At 40.9% G+C, this 19122-nt stretch overlaps 1 protein-coding gene and 1 non-coding gene across 2 annotated transcripts in view; both read left to right on the forward strand.

Annotated features, from left to right (window-relative positions):
- Positions 1-19122, forward strand: part of DCX (doublecortin) — a 149985-nt gene that overhangs the window by 43769 nt on the left and 87094 nt on the right. The gene's annotated exons all lie outside the window — the stretch shown is intronic.
- On the forward strand, positions 7096-7286 carry LOC145537251 (U2 spliceosomal RNA). The gene has a single exon (XR_014076282.1). It is a non-coding gene; the product is annotated as a U2 spliceosomal RNA (small nuclear RNA).

Raw genomic sequence — 19122 nt, forward strand, 5'->3', positions numbered from 1 at the left:
CTAATATTGAACTCTAATTAATTATATGCTTACAGAAGTATTTAAGAGTCAAGTGTCTACAGCTTATTTTGAAACATATCTAGAAATAAGATGGGTTGATAGAGGGACAGGTATATGTTAAAACAATATAGCAAATGCTGATTATAGGATCTAGGTGACACAGACTATTATGTGTTTGAATATGTTTATAATAAAATGTTGGAAAAATAAATTAGACTCACTTGGGGAGCTTTTTAAAAATGCCAATGAATAGGATCCCCTCAGAATTTCAGAAGCAAGTTAGTCTGGAGTAGGGAGCCCAGGTGTGGGTTTAAAAAAAAACTCTCAAGGTGAATCTCAAGGGCCTTTAAAACAAACACCAAGTGCTCTGGACTCTCAAAGCCAACTCACAATAAGTGTGGCTGGGTTCAAAACTGAAAGCGTCCTGATAACGTCAGTCAGTGATAGCTCATCCCTCCTTCTCACTTGTGTATTTCCACTGTTTACCCTCTACCCCTAACTTCAAACATTGCCTCTAACTGAAAGCAGCACTGGAAAGAACTGTAATGAAGAGTGTCAGGTAAATTATAGGTAGAAGCCAGCTCCCTCTCCCACCCACTCCCATCCACTAGATCGTTGCTCCAGGTTCTGCCCTGATGTAAAGAGCTGACTCATTGTAAAAGATCTTGATGCTGGGAAAGACTGAGGGCAGGAGGAGAAGGGGACGACAGAGGGTGAGATGGTCAGATGGCATCATCGACTTGATGGACATGAGTTTGAGCAAGCTCCGGGAGTTGGAGATGGACAGAGGAGCCTGGCAAGCTGCAGTCCATGGGGTTGCAAAGAGTCAGACATGACTGAGTGACTGAACAGCAATGATAAGGCCTCTACTTTGCAGCTGCTGGAGAGGCAGACACTCAACTTCTGGCTAAGTGGTAGACCAGACACCTAGAGCTGAACACAGGTTGTGGGATCATAGAAAAGAGAGCCCAAAGTTGCTCGGATTTTAGCTCTTGTCTTGCCGCCTGTTGTTTTTAAGGAGCTGTTGGGGGATTGTGTTATCAACAAGCATCATTTAGCTCTTTTCTAGAGGAGCAGAAGCCCCAGGATCCCAGAGTTTCAGCCTGCGGGCTTTTCTAAGTGCACTGAGAATATATTTGCTGCCAACCCTACACAGAATTTATCTCTCTCTCTCTCTCTCTTTCTCTCTCTTTGTGTGTGTGTGTGTCTCTCACTTCTCCTTTCTTTCCCTTTCTGTCACCTCCCCCATCTCTCCCTTCCCCCTATTCAAGTTTCATGGATCTATAATGGCTTTTATGTGGGAAGGAACTCATGTTTTAAATGACCCATATGTTAAAGTCACATAAAAATATTTCCTTCTGCAATCAACGTGCCAGGGGTCACAGGCTGCTGATTGAGCTGAGAAGCAGTGAACCAGGTCATTTTATCATTGATGTAGCTCAGAGATGGGATTATTATCTCCCCTGAATATGAAAAGCAGTTCTGCCAGAAGAAGCAAAGACTCTTTAATTAGACTGACATATGGCCAAAGAAGCATTGTGTGAAATTTGTGTCAGACTATAGTGGAATCATTTGGGGGACCAGTGTAGTCACCAGTAGTTCAGAGGGAAATGAAATTAGCCATATGCTAGATCAGTCAAAATGGCTACTCCTGGAGTCTCCAAAATATAGGTAGGTGTAATGTTCTAATATCTAAACATACTACTTTGGCCTGGCCAGAAACAAAGTTGAGTAGAGAAATAAATTTGCTTTTAATGGCTCCTCTCTACTTCTAAGCACTATTTATCCTGTTAACATTCCTGGCAACCCAAATTTGTCCAATGCCTTGGACCTACTACCGGGGTTTTCTAAAAGTTGGTAGACACTCCACCCATGATGCATGATATATTTATGGGTTTCCTTGATAAACATTTCAAATTCTAATAGTTATATTTGGCTTTAGATGTACTAGAAAAAATGGCACATCTGTCCTATTATTTCATCACTATTACTATTTAGGATGAGGCTAATTTCTATAGAAAAAGATAGTCATTTTTTTAAAAAAGTGTATGTGGAGATGGAAAAAATTCTGAAGGTTATACTTGAATGACTGAAAATTAATAAAGCATGCTATAGACCAGTGGTTTTCAATCTGAGGTGATCTATTCCCCTCTCCCCACCCCACAATGGGATATTTGGCAATGTCTGGAGATAGTTTTGGTTGTCACAATGTGGGGGGAGGGCTGCTACTGGCATCCAGTAGGTATAGGCTAGGGATACTAATAAACACTCTAATGCATAGGACAGTTCCCCCACCCCCTGTAAGAAAGAATTATCTGGTCCCAAATGTTAGTAGTTCTAAGGCTGAAAAACTGCTGTAGACCGTGCTTCTCAGAAGTGCCTATGAGTCAAATAGGAATCTTGTGAAAGTGCAGCTTCTGATTCAGGAAGTCTGAGGTGAGGTCTGAGATTCTGCGCTTCTAAAAAGCCTTTAGGTGATGCTCTTACTGCTGTTCCATGGACCACACATTGAGTAGCAAGGACCTGTAACTTCCCTCTTTCTCCCTCTACCAAATGCCATCTTGCTAGAGTTCCATACCCTCAAGGCTCTGCTCAGGGAGGGTTTGGTTATTGTGACTAAGGAGTAATGGCTGAAAATAGATCAACGTGTTTCTTGCCATTTAGCAGGGCCATCAAAGTCTTAAACCAAAGATTAATTTGGTTGATACTTTCAGGAACTAAGCATAGCCAAAAAGAGAGATACATTTTGCTCTGGGGTACCTTTCGGAGAATAGACAGAATTTTCCATAAAAGGCAGGCACACCCAGGCTGGGTTTGTAAAAATGGTTTGTTTTGTTCACTTCATTTGCCTGGCACCCAGCACAGTGTCAAGCTCAAAGTAGATGCCCAAAATATGTTTGTTGAACCAATTGGCAAGTTATCCATGGCTCTATAGATAGCTATTAGAACAACAAAGGTGAGTATCTACTGGGGCGGAACACTGTAATGACCCTCTTCAAGGTCAGAAAGGAATGCCCTTTGGCATCTTTTTATGTGAATGAGTACCATTAAACTGGATGCATCCTCCCAAAATATACTTCTTACCCCTTGGATAGCAGCAGGATCACTTAAAATGTTTCTTGTTAGAAATCTTTACAGCAGGGTGAGTGTGTATGTGGTGGACATTTGGGGGGCACTTTACCTGTTCCTTTGTCAGAAAGGAAGCTTTGTGGTAAAGGATTGAAGACCCGGGACCTACGAGAAGAAACTGGGCCAAAGAGGGGAATCCTCCAGCTGTGCTGGCTTGAGCTGCCAGTGTACCTCTTCCCACTACCTTTGACTCTTGGAAATGTGTGCGATCTGACATGTGCCAGCCATAGGGCCACCACTGTGCCACACGCTTCCTTTTGTGGACCTGCCACACACCAGAAAGTACCCCTTTGGGAGTCATTCTCTTGGATAATACAGGTTTTCTAAAAGTTCTTGTTAAAATATATGGAACCGGTATACAGAAAGAATAGATTGGTTGCCTAGGGCTGGGGAAGTTGGAGGGATTTTGAGAGTGACTGCTAATAGGTACAAGATTTCTTTTGTTTGGTTTTAGATATTGTATCTATTTGTTTATTTGGCCACACTGGGTCTTAGTTGTGGCATGCAGGATCTTCGGTCCTCTTTGTGGCATGCAAACTCTTAGTTGCAGCATGTAGGATCTAGTTCCCTGACGAGGGATTGAACCTGGTCCCCCTACATTAGGAGTGTAGAGTCTTAGCCACTGAACCACCAGGGAAATCCCTAAGGTTTCCTTTTGGAGAGATGGAAGTGTCCTAAAATTAATTGTGGTCATGGTTGCACAGCTTTGTGACTATGTTAAACCCACTGAATTGTATACTTTAGATGGGTAATTGTATAGCATGTCAAGCTGTTATAAAAATACATAAATATATGAATTAAATTAGGAGATACAGATTAAGAGATAACTAGGGGAACCTTAGTGGACTTCCCTGGTGGCTCAGACAGTAAAAGGGTCTGCCTACAATGTGGGAGACCCGGGTTTGATCCCTGAGTCGGGAAGATCCCCCTGGAGAAGGAAATGGCAACCCACTCCAGTGCTCTTGCCTGGAAAATCCCATGGACGGACAGAGGAACCTGGTAGGCTACAGTCCATGGGGTCACAAAGAGTCGGATATGATTGAGCAACTTCACTTTCACTTTTCACTTTCAGGGGAACCTTGGAGAACCTCATGTAAGGGAGAAAAGATGGTTCCATCCACAGGGATGGAAACATGGAAACAAGAGATACAGGGTAGTAATCGGGATTCTTCAATTTTCAATTCTCCATAAACTCATATCTACTCTCTTGAATCCAGTTGCCAGTAACCCCAACTGTTATCAACATATTCCAACATTAGATTGATAGAAGCCAGGGAATATTCAAATGTAGTGAACAAAAAGAGTCAAGTCCCTTAAGATAAAATAATCATGGCATAATTAATAAAGCATAGGGTTTGGCACTACCCTGTGGTTCTGGAAGGTCTTTAAATTCAGTCAAGCCACTTGGACCATTGTTGTTTTCCACAGAGAGCTGCAGGACTTGAGGCCTGAGAAAAATGGATATTTTCTTTTTCATTGAAATGGAGACTATGGTTTTGGAAGAAGCAATGTTAAAACCACACTTATCTCATATAGCCTGGTGGCTAAAGGTTCCAAAACCACAGAGGGAGAACCCCTGTCTCTCCACATGTGGCTTTCCATGAACCCACTGTAATTTTAATAGTTTGGCACGTCACAGTTGAAGCATAAATGGCAGGGTGACTTCAATAAATGTGTTTGAGAAAACAGAATTGGCAGGGCGTGGGACCTAGATCCCCTATTCCTACAGCTGAGCTCATGCAAGTTGAACACGCAAGTATCAATAGTATGGTTTTGAATGTAACAAAGAGCTCTCTCACACTCCAGCTTGTGTCTTGGAAATGCCTTGGAAGGAAAAATAATGCATTTAGCTATTATCCGTGTTTACATCTTGCTATAAACAAAGGGTCTTAGGAGTAGGACAGTATGGCTTGTTCGACTCAGGAAAAGAATGTCCTAGAAAGGGAATGACAACTAGGAGTTTGGGGGCTAACAAAACAAATTGGTCTTTTTCTCAGTTTTGTTCTAAGCTTCCCCTGATTACTGTGACCAGTAATTCTTAGACTTGGAAATATAAATTGAGAAGGGGCTATTACTGGGACCCAGTATTGTGAACCTGCCGCTAGCAGTCACTGAGTAATCTACTACACAGCACATTATTATTTGTGACTCCCTTAGGCCCCATTAGTGCAAGAGAAACCTAGGACAAAGGAAAGACTACAAGAAGACAAAGGAAATAGGCATTCAGTAGAGTTATTAAATATGTATTTCACAGCAAGGAATTATCTCTATTGGACTCCAACTGGAGGCAGTCCAGCATTTGGCCTGCGACTGACCCTGGGTACAATAAAACCCCAAATTTCAAGAAAGCATTGTGGAAACTCCCCTGATTGAACTCATCTCACTCTGTAGAAGACAGTGGGTTATTTACAAGTCATATCCTGCCACGTTCCCTTTCCTGCTACGAGGATATTTTATCATCTCTCCAGATATCACACCAGGGTCAGTCTCACTTGGCTCTGTTTTCTTTGTGTCTTCAGATCTCAAATTGTCAGGGAACATCTTGTCAGGAAAAGGCCAGATGGGCAGACATGGAAGTGATCCAGCCCCTGAGGAAATAAAGTGCTCAACCTGTCTGCACTCCCTTGGGTCACCGGAGTGAGGGGCCAGACAGACAGGGACGCAGGAGGAGGTTCCTCCAACTTCACTCAGAGCTGCAGAAACCCGGGCCACACGAGCACGTTTGGAGTGTAGGGAGCAGGAAATTCCAATTTCCATGTTGTGAGCTAACAGGATGAAATCTGATACCACCCTCCCTATGCTCTGGAAATGAACTCAGTCCTCTCTTTGAATTGGGGTCTCAGAGCCACAGAACCTCATAACGCAATTTTCACTCCCCAGGCCCTTGTAGGAGGCAAAGTGAAATACTGGTGATACGTGCTCTAATTAAGGGCTCAAACTGAAGGGAGCTCTCACTAGTTTTACATTTTGATTCCTTAGAGATGTTTTTCTCTGGCAATCACGTGGCAAACAGATTTTAGACAAAAGCATTTCAGAGTCATTTTGGCATCCTCAAAACCTAGCAGTGTTTGATACGTGGTGCTTAGTAAATGTGTCTTTAAAGAGTAAGCCTGACTTCTGGCATTAACCTCTCCTTATCGATTTGGAATATAAGCACAGATGCCATCCCTTCCATGGCCTCTGAATTGATTATGCCCTGGGGGCCTGGAAAACATCTAAATAAAACAGACAGAAAGAGTCAAGCACTGTTAGCCAGGGAACCATGCTTCTGATTGTTCTGAGAGCTGATTCTGGGGTGAGATCTAGTTGGCTTCCTCTTCTCAGCCTGGGCCCTTAGCCCAGTGGTTTTGACCCACAGCTGTGTCTCTGGACTGATTACTTTCTACAGTCTTACTGGGTTTCCTGATTGCTATCCCTGTTCCCTGTCCCATGAGCTGAACATTAGTCCACAGATGTCAGGGGAAGAGACTTGGCTTTTACTGTCTAATTGCTTTAGTGGTGATAAGTCAGAGTACAGTTCTGGGTCAAGGAGTCCCAAGTCAACTTACCTAGAAAAGGAGCAGTCAGAGAGCAAGGTCAAGTTCTAAAGGCCAGGGTTGAAATCCACAGGCCAGGGATCTGAGAACAGAATAGAGACAACTCACTGGGTTTAAGTTTGGAAACGTTGGATAGGTTATGAAGATTCATTTCATAACATTATGCTAATGATGTATTCAATCAATGGTTCTCAACCCAGGGATGATTTTGCTAGGGGCCATTTAATAATGTCTAGACGTATTTTTGATTGTCACAACTGTGGAAGTGCTACTATCATTTAGTGGATAGTGGTTGAGGATGCTGCTAGACATCCTACAATGCACAAGACAGCCCTGCACAGCAGAAAATCATCCAACTCAGATGTCTGTATTAGAGGCACAAGATACACATTATAGATCACAACTATATGAAATATTAAAAAGATACTGGATCGCTTCTTGGCCTTTTGAATAAAATCAAGCGTAGTATCTGTTCTTATCAGTTTAATACCTGATACATCTTCTATCTGAGGACAGTATATTAAATGGATTTTTGGAGCAGGGAGTTGGAATAGGAACTTGCTCCATCCACTCCAAGCATCGGCCTGGTATTTCAGTACTTCCAGGAATGGTGCATCCTCTCCGGGGACAAAACTGCCAGTCCGAACGAAAGTGCTGTTCTAAACTCACAGGCAACTGGATATTTGAAGCCCTGATACTCAGGTCTGAACTATAAGGGTCAGTCTCATCAGCCTCCATCCTCATTTCTCATGCCTCACACCCATCTCTTTTGCCCGAGCTCCTCCCATATCTCCTGAAAAAAAAAAAAATACTGGAAGGATACACATCATAGTTATCATAGGGGAGTGTGTAGGTGGCAGGATAATGCATCTTTTTTTTCTTTTCTCTTGTCTGTAAATTCTCTAACATAACTATGTTGCCTTTAAATTTTAAATTGATTTTTAATTACATAAATAAATGTCTGGACACATTGTGCTTGTAAAATATTACAGTATTACAGATAAGACTGTGAAGATATCTTTGACCAACCTGGCTTCTTCCACCCCTTCCCAGAGATAACCAGTTTTGTGGCTACAACTTTTCAAAGCTTTATCTACACTTTTATACATATATTGTGTGCAACTATGGAAATATATCTACTGTGTCATTGGTTTTTTACAGATTCATAGTATTCTATAGTTTATCTATTTCCCTACTAAATAACATTTAGTTTGCTTCCAGTCTGGGGTTATTATGACAAATGCTGCATTGCACATGCCTCCTTGAACATGCTTGCCAGGGTTTCCAAAAGGGTATAAAAATTGCTGGGTTATGGAAAAAACACACATTTAAAATTTTATCAGTTACAACCAATTGCCTTCCAGAGAGCTGACACATTTAATTTCCTGAAAACCTCACTAACACTTGATATTTTGGGGATTTAAACCTGAATGAAACTTTTGGCCAACCCAACAGTTTGTTTTTCATGTTTGCCAATCAGATAGTTGAGAAATAGTATAATTCTTTTGTTTTAGTTTTAATTTGCATTTCCCTTGTTACTGCTGAGATGGAGCATCTCCTCATGTATTTGTTGAATCTGTCATATATTCTCCTCAGTGATGTTCACATCCCTTGCTCACTTTTATAAGACCTTTCCAATAGTTTTTTTAAAAAACAGAATAGAGCAGGATCAGGTTGCACAAAAACACAGAAATCAGTCTACCAAGTGTCTTGTCTGTCCTTCCTCCCTACACAGATCCTGAGTCCCACCTAGACCAAAATGACCCCTTTTTGCCATTATTGAGAACTCAAGAGCATAGCTATATTAGGAAACAAATTAGCAATGCCCATTCTCACCACAGTTCTGTGTTTCCCTGGACTGTGAGCCTTTGCTACGCCAGCATCTTGACACTAAATAGCCAGCAGGTACTGCCAGTCAGATTCGCTCCAGTCAAATACAAATCTGATACGTGATGAAGCATAAAGGACCATGAAAGGCAGCGTGTGAACTGAATGTTATCTGCTGCCCGTGCAAATGGCAATTAGGACCATTAAATTTCAGTTAATCTTCATTAAGAACATCTGTTGTCTAGCCCACATGAGAAAACCAAAGATGGGGTTGGGTGATTGTGACCACTCCCAATAAGTAGTTGTATCAACGAGTTTCCTGCCCACCCTCAGGCATAAACTGAAAGAGATGTGGCAAGGAAAAGTAGGAGAATTATAACATGTGATATGTACTGACTAAGGAATAAAACTAGATGTACAGCATCTTCAAGACTCTTGGGTATTATTTGAAACCAGAGTGCTTGTAAGCTATGGCCCTTGTGGTGAAGAAGATGAATGATTAGTCCTAGTGAATGTCAAGATCACCAAATGGGGGTTCCAGAGTCTCAGCCAAAACTGGCTCTTGAGTGGTCCTCTCTGCTCTTTTGGTTGCCCTATCCCATGCACCCTCCTACTCTGTCCACTAGGGTCCTGATCTTTGCCGGGGAACTGTGAATACAAACCATTTCAAATCACCACTACCAACATGTTGCTTGACTGTCATCCTTCTGTCTCACATGTACATGACATCTGCTGCCTTATCAGTCTCCCAGTTGGCTAGTATCTGTGATGGCGCAGGTGTTCTCACCAGTTCCAAAGAGGTATTAGGGGAAGGGGAAGGACTTCTGCACCTTTGCCTGAGTTAGGCAGGTTAATTTCTTCATTACCATCAACTACTATGGTGATGGTCTTCTTTTCTAAGTGAGTGGCAGGGGGTGGGGGAGTCAGATAAGGAGGTAGATAGGTAGAAAAGTAGTGTAAATTATGTTCCTTTGTATAGGCGTCATGTATCTCACCTTGGAAGCCTTACCACAGTTGTAATTTTCCATTTGTTTGGGTGACTATTTGATCAATATGTTTGCCCTACCAGCATGTAGGCAACGTGAGTGCCCAAACCATGTCTGTTTTTGTTCATCAGTGTACCCCCAGCACTTGGCATGGCATCTACCACATAGGTGCTAAATATAATTTTGGACCTAAAAAGTTGTGATTCTGATGCTTTTAAAATGAAGAAAAGCCAAGTATTCAGGCAGGAGTATATGAAGAGGCAGGGGCTTCCCTGGTGGCTCAGACAGTAAAGAATCCACCTGCAATGTGGGAGACCTGGGTTTGATCCCTGAGTCAGGAAGACCCCCTGGAGAAGGGAATGGCCACTCAGTCCAGTATTCTTGCCTGGGAAATCCCATGGACAAAGGAGCCTGGTGAGCTACAATCCATGGGGTCGCAAAAAGTCGGACATGACTGAGGGATTAAACATGCACACACACGTGGGAAGAGGCATTTTTCAATGGTAGGGCATCTTACCATCTCTCTGCTCTCATCCCAGGGAGATATCTCACCCTGTGAGTCTGCCTTTGTATAAGTCTGTCCCTTGCCACAGTCATCCCCTAACTTGTCAATAGTGCTTTCATCTAGGAAGGTTGTGAGTGATCGAGAATGAAGCCTACATTTGATAGTTTACTATTTTCCTGTGATCTCAACGCCACTGTCTTCTCCACAACAAATGCTCATTAGCAGGCACAAGCCTATCTTGCTTCTTGGGGCCTAAGGGTAAAATTGTGCCAGCAAGTTGTGTAGCTGAGATGGCCAGTGGGGCTAGGGACTGAATACCCCAAGGGACTATATTTACATTAAAATTGACACAAGGACATACCAGTACATTTCTTGTATCATAATTACTTCTAAGATCTGCCAAAATATCACCCAGTGTCTCTCAAAGAGAATTGACATAGAAGGAGAAAAGGATGAAAGGTAATGCAGATGTTGGAAATGGAACAAAGATGGCATTTTGAACAAACTTTGACTCAAACTTTGATTCTAGAGAATTCTTATGAACTGAAGTAGTGATGCTTTCTCTACCTCTTCTCAACCATTCCATTTTACCTCTTCAAACCCTGCTCTTTTCCCATAATCCTTTTCTTGACCTCTTATCTATTACTGTGAATTCTTGCAAGGCCTTTCTTATATTTCTGTCCCATCGACAGAAAAAGAAGATTCTAACTGAATCCCTAGCCTTTCCCATATGACCCAGGATCCCGATACAGAAATAAGGAGCAAGCTGAAATCATGAATGTTTTTACCACAGCAACTCCACGGTTGCTACTAACTGGAATACCTCTTTTTCATAAAACCCAGAGATTTCCAGAGAGACCATTGCTAATCCCTTAAACTCAAGACATAGATAAAGCAGTTGGCTTGGGTATCACTAATTTCATTTTCATGCTTATGTTTGCCATCATTCACTGAGGGACAAAAACAAGTCAGCTATGATAAGTAAACCCTGGATTAGCATTGTGTATTGTAGTTGTAAATTTTGCTGTAAATGAAAGGTACAAATGATTTGAAATCAGTTATAGAGGAAAAAAGAAGCTACAAGTTAACCTTTGATGGAAAATAACTTGTTTATTTCCCTAGCTGGGTATTTGGGATTGGTTTATGTTTCACATTTTATAAGGAGATAGTTCCCAATGGACCTGAAGATTGGGTTTATAATAATAGTTTAAGAGCTTAGCTGAAATTAATAAAACCAAACTTCAAAAGATGTAGAAAGGAAAGCAAAGAGTTTGAAGTCTAGCTATTTTAAAGATACTGACAATTTCCCCTCTTAGAAGCCTGAAACTTTTTAGGGCCAAAGACTTTACTCATCACCCAGTTTCATTTTCCATGCAAAATAAAATCTCTTCTTATCATAAGTGATCTTTTAAACTCTGAACATCTCCCAAGCAAGAAACTCATTGCTTTTTACTGTCTAAAAAAACACACATAATATGTTAGTCCATTATCATTTTTGGGTGATTCAAGCAACCCAAAAGCATAAATAGAATTTTGGATTTATTTATATCTTTTTTTTGTAGAAAATGAAATTAAAAGATTTTAATTTTGGCAAAATCAAATTTATTATTGTTTCTATTTTATAGCTGCTGTGTTTTGGGTCTTGCTGAAGAAGGCCTCCTTTACCCAAAGATGATAAAAAGTATTCTTCTATATTTTCTTCAAACATTTTTTTTCTTTTATGTTCATATTTTTTGTGTGTTTTTGTTGTAAGCTGGGAGGAAGGGTCTACCTTTTTCAAATAGATAGGCAAGGTCTCAATCAAATTTATGAAATAATTACTTGTTTCTTTATTGAAAAGAAATTTCATCTTAACTGTCAATTCATTTGTAAGTTCCATTTATGGACTAATTTCTCTGTTCCTGTCCTAATATTACCCTATTTAAAATACTATAGTCTATTTTGACATCTGATATTGTAAGTCCCCACTTCTTGGGAGTTCGCCCCCCTCAATATCATTTGCTATCCTTGTACATTTTATCTTCTATATGAACTTTAGAATTGATTTTTCAATTTTCATAAATGTTCTACTGAGACTTTTATTTGCATTGCTTTGAATGTTATATCTATATTTAGGGAGATTTGAAATCTTTAAAACCTATTTTAAATGAAAATCTCTTATTTTATTCAATAAAGACTTTATAGTTTTCAACCCAAGTAAGTCCAGTGCATTTCTGAAATTTATTCTTTGTTGCTGTTCTGTTGGAGAAGGCAATGGCACCCCACTCCAGTACTCTTGCCTGGAAACTCCCATGGACGGAGGAGCCTGGTAGGCTGCAGTCCGTGGGGTCGCGAAGAGTCGAACATGACTGAGCGACTTCACTTTCACTTTTCCCTTTCATGCCCTGGAGAAGGAAATGGCAACCCACTCCAGTGTTCTTACCTGGAGAATCCCAGGGACGGCGGAGCCTGGTGGACTGCTGTCTATGGGATCGCACAGAGTCAGACACGACTGAAGCAACGTAGCAGCAGCAGCTGTTCTGTTACTAAGTAGGTGATACCATCCAACCATCTCATCCTCTGATATCAAGATATCTTATCATTTTGCTTGCTTTTGTGAGTGGAATGCTTTTACTAAAACTGTTTATAAATGACTATTCCTGGAGTACAGAAAACTATTATTTTTGTAAATTGATCTTGTTTGTGGCCACCTTGCTGAGTTATCGTTCTGGAGCAAATGGTTTTTTAGTTAATTTTCTGAGTAGACAATCATACAGTATGAAAACAGTGATAATTTTTTCTCTTATTTGGTAAATTTTATTCCTCATTTTCTACTCTTATTGTAATCTCATTACTTTGTAAAGCTACGTGTTTAAAAGTTCCTTCTTATAAATCAAAATCTCTTCTGAAATTTTTTTGTCCAATAGTTCCAGTTGAGTTTTTTAGACCTAAACAGAATAAAATAAATCCTTCTTCTATAGGTTAACCACTCAAATATTTGAATATGTTTATCATACTCTCTACATCTTCAATTTTCCAAGATAAGCAACTCAATTATTTTCAAAATATATACCTTACCCACCCTGAGTCATCTTTCCTTCATTGCACTCCATTTTGTAAATGTCCCTCTCAAAGCATAATGTCCAGATTGGAAGAGAGTTCAGATACTGTCTGACCCTTGCAGAACATAGAGAAGCTATACATTGCAATGTTCAAGCTAAATGCTTTTAAAATATTTTTTTTTGCAATGGAATCCTTTTATAAATGAAGTCTTCAGTTCAGTTCAGTCGCTCAGTTGTGTCCGACTCTTTGCGACCCCATGAATCACAGCACACCAGGCCTCCCTGTCCATCACCAACTCTCGGAGTCTACCCAAACCCATGTCCATCGTGTCGGTGATGCCATCCAGCCATCTCATCCTCTGTTGTCCCCTTCTCCTCCTGCCCCCAATCCTTCCCAGCATCAGGGTCTTTTCCAATGAGTCAACTCTTTGCATGAGGTGGCCAAAGTATTGGAGTTTCACCTTCAACATCAGTCCTTCCAATGAACACCCAGGACTGATCTCCCCTAGGATGGACTGGTTGGATCTCCTTGCAGTCCAAGGGATTCTCAAGAGTCTTCTCCATCACCACAGTTCAAAAGCATCAATTCTTTGGCGCTCAGCTTTCTTCACCGTCCAACTCTCGCATCCATACTTGACCACTGGAAAAACCATAGCCTTGACTAGACGGACCTTTGTTGGCAAAGTAATGTCTCTGCTTTTAAATATGCTATCTAGGTTGGTAATAACTTTCCTTCCAAGGAGTAAATGTCTTTTAGTTTCATGGCTGCAGTCACCATCTGCAGTGATTTTGGAGCCCAAAAAAACAAAGTCTGACACTGTTTCCCCATCTATTTGCCATGAAGTGATGGGACCAGATGCCATGATCTTAGTTTTATGAATGTTGAGCTTTAAGCCAACTTTTTCACTCTCCTCTTTCACTTTCATCAAGAAGCTCTTTAGTTCTTCTTCGATTTCTGCCATAAGGGTGGTGTCATCTGCATATCTGAGGTTATTGATATTTCTGCCGGCAATCTTGATTCCAGCTTGTACTTCCTCCAGCCCAGCGTTTCTCAGGATGTACTCTGCATATAAGTTAAATAAGCAGGGTGACAATATACAGCCTTGACATACTCCTTTTCCTATTTGGAACCAGTCTGTTGTTCCATGTCCAGACCTGCATACAGGTTTCTCAAGAGATAGGTCAGATGGTCTGGTATTCCCATCTCTTCGAGAATTTTCCACAGTTTATTGTGATCCACATAGTCTAAGGCTTTGGCATAGTCAATAAAGCAGAAATAGATGTTTTTCTGGAACTCGCTTGCTTTTTTGATGATCCAGTGGATGTTAGCAATTTGATCTCTGGTTCTTCTGCCTTTAGCCAGAACCCTAATCCTTAAAACAGCTAACAGTGAAGTTTCTCTTGTTGAAATGAAAGGAGGGTGAGAGGTTATAGAACCTTTATCATTTCAACTTCCTTCTTGTTTCCCAAGTAGCCAGCCCAAGGAGAATCCTGAGAGTCTGAAGAACATTTGAAAACCATGAATTGAGTCCAACTTCTTCAGAGATGATGTGGACTAGAGGAGAGAAATGACTCACTAAGGCCACACAGTTACTTAGCAAAACTGATAGAACTAAACTTTAGGTCTCTTAACTTCCATTCTAGAGAGCTTTTAATGATGTTATACTATTCCTCACTATTAGCCATCCCCCACTTTAATGACTCATATTAACCTTAAGATCAACTAAAATCCTAGGGCCACTGTTAATATCCATTTTGTTCCATCTTATACTATTGAATTTTGGAGATTTAAACATGGAACTTTATTAAATGTCTTAAACATACTCTCTCCTAGAACTCAAAGGAGTGTTAGAAATCCTTTGTTTTGGCCCATCAGTCCTGCCTTTAAAATTTTTTCTAAATCTTGATTCTGTCATCCAACATCAATCGCTTTTGGCAAGGCCCTTGAAGTAGGACTATAACTTGTACTGATATTCAACCCCCAGTTCTTCAATTTACCAACAAATACATAACCAAGACCTAACTTCAAAAACTTCAGACTCACATTTTATTTTTGTGGCATTTCTCCTCCTTTATCTGGAGAATTCCTATTCCTCTACTGAGACCCATTTCAATTGCTACCTCCTCTGCGAAGTGTTGGGGCTTCCCAGGTGGCTCAGCACTAAAGAATCTGCCTGCAATGCAAGAGACACAGAAGATGTGGGTTCGATCCCTGGGTGGGGAAGATTCCCTGGAGGAGGAAGTGGCAACCCACTTACAGTATTCTTGCCAGGAAAGTCCCATGGACAGAGGAGCCTCATGGGCTACAGTCCATGGGGTCATGAAGAGTTGACACGACTGAGCAACTGAGCACTGTGAAATGTTACTATGTGTGAATTCCTCATCCTTTAAGCAGTGTTGACAGGCCCCATTTCTATACAATAGAATTATATTAAAAAACATAATTCCTCTGCTATTTTATGAATTCCTTCAGGTCTTATATATTCTTTGCATCCCCAGGACCTAAGCCTGGGTCAGCAGGTGGACTATGGTAACTATCTACGGAGAAGGACTGTGAGGTTGGGTAGGAACTCAGTGCAAGAGTGTTGTGAGGCATGAGCCATGAGCTCAGGAGGCAATATTTTGCCAACCCTGGCCCAGGGCATAGTCAGTACTCAGTATGTTTTTAAATGTATTTTTGCATCCACACCCTGAGATGTCTACTTTATCAAAAGAAAAGTAAACTGGGCATAGCTTGTGTCAACCCTTCTTTGTGTCTACTATCATAATTTCTCTTGAGTATTCACAAACAATATTCTAATAACCCCTTTAAGATATTTTTTCTGGGTACCAACATCAAGTTAATTATTGGTTTGTATTTTCTGAGATATACTTCTTCCCCTTTTCAAAAAGTAGGACAACATTTTCTTGTCTTTAGTCTTCTGGCGCCTCTTCCATTTTCCAAGAACTTTCCAGGTGGTGGTGACTCATTTGGAGAAAATGGCCCTTTTCACTCGGACCTTTCAACAGCATTGTTTGTGATGGTCAGGGGCCATGACTAGGAGAGCTGTTTCTTGGAAAAGGTCTATTTGAATTGGGCAAATCAGAGGCTGAAGTCAGGATGGCCAATAAATGTGTTATTGACAGAGGCCTGGCCTAGAAAGACAGCCAAGTCTAGGGAGGCAGTTTTCTCTGAACCTTGGCCCAGCAAGCATTTCAGATGGCTCTTCCTGTCTCTCTTCCCTTCCCCTTCTCTTGGCTCCATGTTCTCCTCTTGCTCTAGTTTGTCTCCTCTGAGCTGAATTTGGATGGCTAAAGTGTAACCTCAGCACAAAAATGACCAGAAAAATGCACATCTGCCCTTGAGTTCCAGATGAGGACCTAGGTCAGTGACTGTTAGTGACAGAGAAAATAAACAAAACAGTTTCAAGAAATTGCAGATATTAGGTTAACAATAGATACACTTCAGCTGTATATATGTGAAAAAGAGAATATCAGCTATGTAGATACACGCAAAAAACACAGTAAAATGATGATTCATTAGAATACTAAAAGCAACAGATTTTTGTGAACCTACCACCTGCCCAGTCCTGTGCTAGACACTGAGAGGAAACAAAGACATGATCTTAAAGATGTTGCAGTAATTTTGTAAAAATCTTCTACCTTAATAAGGCTTCCCTTGTAGCTCAGTTGGTAAAGAATCTGCCTGCAATGCAAGAGACCTGGGTTCAATTCCTGGGTCGGGAAGACCCCATGGAGAAGGAAATGGCAACACACTCTAGTATTCTTGCCTAGAGAATCTCATGGACAGAGGAGCCTGGTGAGCTAGAGTCCATGGCATTGCAAGAGTGAGATACGACTTAGCGACTAAACCACCACCTTAATAAGAGAGTGGCAAATAGCCAAAATCTGGTGTTCAGGCTTTTTTTTTAAGAAGCCTTTTCTTGAACAAGATTGGAACCAAAATATAAGTGAATTTTTAAAAAGGCTAACCTTCAATGACCGGAAAATGAAATTCATCTAAACTCTCTGTTCCAACTATGGATTAGTTAAATGACCCTTGATCTGTGTACACAGGAAGAAAATGACATTGCTGTGGCTGCAGCTTGTCTCCCCATCCAGCACTGTGGTTGCTTTGCAGAAGCTGCAGCGAGTCTGATTTTTACTGGGACTGGGAAATCTTATCATGCAGGTTCAGCCCAGCTCAGGTTCTTGTCCCTGTCAGTGTGAATCTTACCACTTATTTGGTCAGAGGTACAGTGAGAAGTGGGCCTTCAGCCCTCTAAGAGGCTGTGCCCTGTTGCTATAAACCATTGAAAGCCCAATTCCTGATCCCAGCAGCCCATGCAAGGGACAAATGTAAACAGGAGCTGCTTTGCTCTCAGTGGAAAGGTTTGAGTTGAGCTCCTTCCAGGCGATCACACGGGCTGCCATTTTATACAGTCTATTTCTGTCTTCCTGTACACATCCCTCAATTTGCATTCCTGCTTAAACTTGCCACTAGTCCTGCCTCTCTGTGTGGGAGGTGGAATGGATTTGAAGAAGGGAAAAGAAAAGCCTTTTTGTGAGGAGGGGGAGAATACAGGACTTTCACTGGCTGTTCCTCCTGGATATCTTGAGAGAAGCATTTTGTCTCCTGGCCTCCTTGAGGGTTGTCATAGAAGCGCTCATTTAGCATGGGTATAAGCCTTACTTCTTTATGCATTTGACTTTTGGCTGAGTTTGAACCAATTTGGCTCGTTAAAAAAATGGTGATTGGTGTAATGGGAAGATGAATGGCAAGAAGAAGGTGGAAACTGAACTTTAAAGATGGTTTACATGAAGAGAGTGTTTCAAGGGGCCATCAAAAGCCCTCAAATATCTTTCAGCAGATTTTAAGGAGTATAAGTTGCCTACTATTAGAGCTTTATTCCTTAGGGTTCAGTTATGGTCCTCTCTAGGCATTACCTCCAAGGCTGGGTGGGATGCACTATTAAGCTATGAACACTCTAGCATGATTTAGCTTATTAGAAATTTGCAGGGAACTGATCCTTTCCCAGCAACCAGTTGGCGTTCCTTGCCAATACATTTGACTTGGATGCTGTCCCCCATTCTTAAGGGAAACTAATTTAATTGTGTAAATTTGCAATCTTAACAGACTCAAAAAGCAATTGGTATGAGTCAAAACTTGGAATGGCTAAGCAGTTTAGATGCTTGTATAAACAAGGTCCAGAAGTCAATTTTTCAGGCCATTAAATGTAGGTCAGATGCAAGAAGAGAACTAAATTGTGACAGAAGGGATTCAACCCAAAAATGTCCACCAGACTAGCAGCTCCTTGAGGATGGGAGCTGTGTCTGTTGCCTTTTGTATCCCTGACAGTTACCGTGGTGGCTGCCTTCTCACAGGCACTCAGTGAATGCTATTCAAGAAGTGAACACAGTCAGAACAAAGAACAATTTTTTGACTGAAGGATTGATTCTGTATTACCAAATAATGTTGGGGAGTCCTTTATTGCAGAGATTTTATGAAAGAAGGTAGGTTCTACTATGCACAGAATGTGAAAGTAAAGTGCTCTATAAGGGCAGAGAAAGACAGTGGATTTTCCTGCTAGTTCTTGAGTGCTATGAAATAGGGTGAAGATAGTTCGTGTTGGGTGTCTCTTTTTGTCTCTCTCCCTGTTTTTTGTTTCTTTCTTTGCCAAAACCTAATTACTTTACCAGCTTTTCTTTTCTTTTTAATTTTCTTTTTATTAAACTATAGTTCATTTACCATATTGTGTTAAATTTTGCCAGCTTTTCTTGGCCCCACCTTATTTCCCCTTAGGTCACACAGCTTTTGCAAAATAATTATAATAATTTGCATTCATATAGCATTAATGCTTTATAAGGCATTTTCATACACACTCTCTCTTTTTGTTCTGAATTTGAAAAAAAAACACTATGAAGCAGTCAAAGTAGTATTAATTCCATTTTTCAGATGAAGAATCTGTGGTATAGAGTATTTAAGTGACTTGCTCATGATCACATTGCAGTGTGTGACTGAACCAGAACTAGAAGTCAATCCCTTGGCACAATATCACCCCAAGTCTCAAAATTCAGGAATGGAGGTTTGTTAGGAAAACAGCAGATAGTGCTACTGT

The sequence above is a fragment of the Giraffa tippelskirchi genome, chromosome X, assembly GCF_054371585.1.
Source record: "Giraffa tippelskirchi isolate mGirTip1 chromosome X, T2T-mGirTip1v1.2.pri, whole genome shotgun sequence".
Lineage (NCBI taxonomy): Eukaryota > Metazoa > Chordata > Mammalia > Artiodactyla > Giraffidae > Giraffa > Giraffa tippelskirchi.